Here is a 4,186-nt window from a genome sequence, read left to right on the forward strand (position 1 = left end):
TTGATATCAAACTAGATACGTTGTTGCGTCTGTTCCATAGGGTATGGCGTTGGGGGGAGTCGGACCGGTGTGACACTCGAAAAGTGTGGCTCGGATGCTATGGAATCCCACTACATGTCTGGTCGCGGGAGACAGTTAAAGCTATTGGAGGACAGTGGGGGGATGTGATGCAGTGTGATGTGCCGACCAAGGAAGGTGCTTCCTTCAGAGCTGGGCGGGTCCAAGTGGAGACGGGGGTGTTTGATATAATTAGAGAGTGGGTTCAACTCTCGGTTGGAGATTCTGTTTTCGGCGTTTTTGTGAAGGAGGTGGGCTTGGTGACGTTGGAGGCGGACAGTGTGGAGGAGAGCCCCTAGTCTGTGATGGGAATGGCACTATGGGCAATCAGGAAAGGGTCCCGAATATGGTGCCGGTGATGTGGGATCCAGCGGCGACTTTGGTTGAAGGAGGGGCATCAGTGGCTGAGGCAGCCAAGGATAGAATAGTAATTCAAGATTTCCTTTTAAATGATATGAACGTTGATTATTTGAATTTCAAAAATGGGTTGAATGCTTCAGATTCAGTTAGCAGTACCAACAAAGAAAGAGAAGAGATTTCCAAGGGGTTGGGGAGGAACGATGAGGTGGAGTCCGAGAGAACTGTAACACAACTCTGTGGTACTGGGGGAGGAGGGTTTATGGAAGGACATGCTAAGTATAGCAAAGTGGGGCAGGGTGATATGTATCATGTGGGCCACCCTTTGTATCCACATGATAGGAAAAGGAAGTGGGGGTTAAATTGGGCTTTGAGTGTAGTGGCCCATCAGAGAAGGGTGTTGAAAGAGGACTCAGATTGGGTGAGATGGGTTTAGAGAATGGGCTAGCTATTGGGTTAGGGCAGGGGCATAAACCGGGGTCTCTTGGGAACAGAGGTCGGGTCAGCCTCTGATTGTGCTGGAGGGAGTGACCTTGTGCGGCGTGGGTGGACGGCTAGGAGATCCCGTGGAGGAGGTGGACGACACGGGCAGGAGTATCACCGCCGAGGGGAGACTTGCGGGGGCTGAAGGTCGCGAACCCGGGTCGTCGGATCTGGTGGCAGGAATCCCCAGCGAGGACGAGGCCCTTGGAGGGGAGCGCGACGGGTTGTCAAGGGGAGGGGGGAACGATCGTGCTGGATCGTCTAGACAGGGGAAGAAAGATACCGCAGGGGAAATGGAGGCCATGAATCCTGGGGTGTGTTCCATGGTGAGCTTGGACAGGTGTACCGAGGAGGGCAGGAAGGGGAGAGCACACCGCACAGTAGCGTGTGATGCCCAAGAGGGGGAAAAAGGGGAGGAATCAGTCAGTGAAGCAGTAGGTGTGGGTTCGGAGAGCGAACGGGATCCAGGGGGTCCTGAAGGGAGGACGATAATGGAGGATCAGACGCGGGAAATTGCAACAACTTGGGCGCTTGCAGTAGAATCCGGAGCAGTTTTGTATGATGAGGAAGAAGACATCATGAAAATCTTGCAAGCACAAAATGAGAAATTAGAAGCAAAACGAAAGCTACAGAAGCATAAAGAAAAAGTGAGAAGGAGTAGGCCAAAGAATAAAATCAAGGTGAGTCAAGTTATGATTAAATGATTGTAAGCTGTTGGAACATTTGGGGGTTGAGAGGGGATGGAAAAGTAAGTATGGTGAAAACTTTGAAGAAGAAGTATAACTTGAACCTGTTAGGATTGATTGAAACAAAAAGAGTAATGCTTACTAAATATGATGTTACAAGGCTGTGGGGTCATAGTTCTGTTGGCTGGGAGTATGTGGAATCGGAAGGGGCGGCGGGGGGTCTACTATTAATGTGGGATGAGGTAGAATTTATAGCTCGGAGTTGTTAGAAAGGTGAACGGTGGCTGTGCGTTGAAGGGGTATTAACAAAGTCCAATTTCCTGTGTGCTTTCTGTTTGGTATATGGAGCACATGGGAGGGAGGAGAAGAGAGGAGTATGGGAAGATCTGAGCTATGTTGCGGGTTTGTATCAGGTTCCTTTTTGTTTTTTAGGGGACTTTAATGAAATTCTGCAAATAGAGGAGCGAAAAGGGGTGACTAGCTTGCCGGCATCGTCGGAGGAGTTTAAGAGGTGGGTGCATGATATGCAGCTGATGGATTTACCTCTTACTGATAGGCAATACACTTGGTTTCGGGGTCGGTCCTGTAGTCGGATTGATAGGGTGTTGGTCAATGTGGAGTGGACTGAGAAGTTTCCGGACATTCGGCTAAAAGGTGGCCCACGGGGGTTGTCTGATCACTGCCCGCTGATTGTGGAAGGTACAAGATTAAAAGGAGGCCCTAGACCGTTCAGAAGCCTGGATTCCTGGTTTACGCATGACGGTTTTCTGCGAATGGTAAAAAATGAATGGAGAAGTTTAGGAGATGCTCAATTCATGTGGAAGCTGAAGGCTTTAACAGGTCCTCTGCGGCAATGGCAGAATAATAATTTTAGGGATATGGATAAGAGACTGGGGATGTTTGAGGAGGAGATCACAAGGCTGGACAATTTGGTGAGCAATGTGATATATGATGGTACAACGGAGGCTAGACAAAGGGCGCTGGTGTGCTTCTGTGAAAAATGGTACGTCAGGAAGGAAATTCACTGGAAGCAGATGTCTCGTTCTAAGCATGCGGCAGACATGGACAAGAATACCAGGTACTTTCATACCATTGCCTCAGCTAGAAGAAGGTCTAATAGGATTGAGGAGCTGATGTTAAATGGATGACTTGTGCGGAATCAAGCGAGAATCAAAGGGGCCATTAGGGGGTTTTATAAGGAGTTATATCGACAGGAATATTCTCCGAGGATTGGTTTCAGGGATGGGTTGGTGGAACAGATTAGCAGCAATGAGGCTGTGGCGTTGGAGGTCTTGCCATCAGAGGAGGAAATTAAGGAGGCAGTGTGGGACTGCGGATCGTCTAAGGCCCCAGGGAGTGATGGGTATAATATGAACTTCATAAAGAAATGCTGGGATGACATTGGTCCGGAATTCAGTGCAGCTGTACTATGGTTTTTCCAAAGTGCTCAATTACCTACAGATGCAAATGTCACTTGGGTGACATTAGTCCCAAAGGTTGAAGGGGCAAAGGAGGTGAAGGACTTTCGGCCGATTAGTATAGTGGGCTGTTTGTATAAGGTAATCTCGAAGGTGTTGGTGAGGAGGATGAGGTCCGTGATGCCGGGGTTGGTAGGACAGACTCAGACTGCATTTGTGCAGGGTAGAAAAATTCATGATGGAGCACTCATAGCCTGCGAGACGGTCCATTGGCTGAATGCGCGTAAAATGAAAGCGGTTATCATCAAGTTGGATTTCCAAAAAGCCTATGATAGAGTACGATGGAGTTTTGTCGATATTGTGCTTCAGAAGATGGGTTTCGGCCAAAGGTGGAGGAATTGGGTAAAGGAGTGTGTTACCACGGCTACTATGTCAGTTTTGGTAAACGGGACACCGTCTAAACCATTCAAGATAGAAAGGGGACTAAGACAAGGAGACCCCATATCTCCACTTCTTTTTGTACTCGTCGTTGAAGTGTTGCATCGGATGCTGGGGGAAGCCGTTAGGAACGGGCATATTGCACCATTACTAATAGGGGGACCATGTGGAGTTGTCGCACCTACAATTTGCAGATGACACAATCTTATTTTGCCCGCCAGAGACGGAAACAATTGTGAACTATAAGCGGTTGTTGCGTTGTTTTGAGTTGATGTCTGGGCTGAGCATTAATTTTGAGAAGTCGAATCTGATCCCGGTGAACTGTGAGTAGGGGTGGATAGATCGTGCGTGTGACCTATTGGGATGCCAAAAGAAAGATTTGCCTGTGCGATACCTTGGGATTTCCTTGGGAGCTAACCCGCGATTGGTAAAGACTTGGAAACCAATCATAGATAAGGTGGAACAGAAGCTTAGCTTATGGAAAGCGAAGGTGTTGAGTAAAGCAGGTAAGCTTGTTCTTATCAAATCAGTTCTGAATAGCTTGCCCATTTATTACCTTAGCTTGTATAAGATGCCACGGGCGGTGGCGACCAAGCTGATTGCTCTACAAAGGCACTTTATGTGGTGTAAGGAGGACGGTACCTATGGCATTCCGCTGGTCAAGTGGGAGTTGGTCCAGGCTCCCAAAAAGTTTGGGGGTTTGGGGGTGGGGGATGTGGTGCTTAGGAATACTGCACTATTGTTTAA

This window comes from Arachis hypogaea, chromosome 16 (assembly GCF_003086295.3).
Source record: "Arachis hypogaea cultivar Tifrunner chromosome 16, arahy.Tifrunner.gnm2.J5K5, whole genome shotgun sequence".
Taxonomy (NCBI): Eukaryota; Viridiplantae; Streptophyta; class Magnoliopsida; order Fabales; family Fabaceae; genus Arachis; species Arachis hypogaea.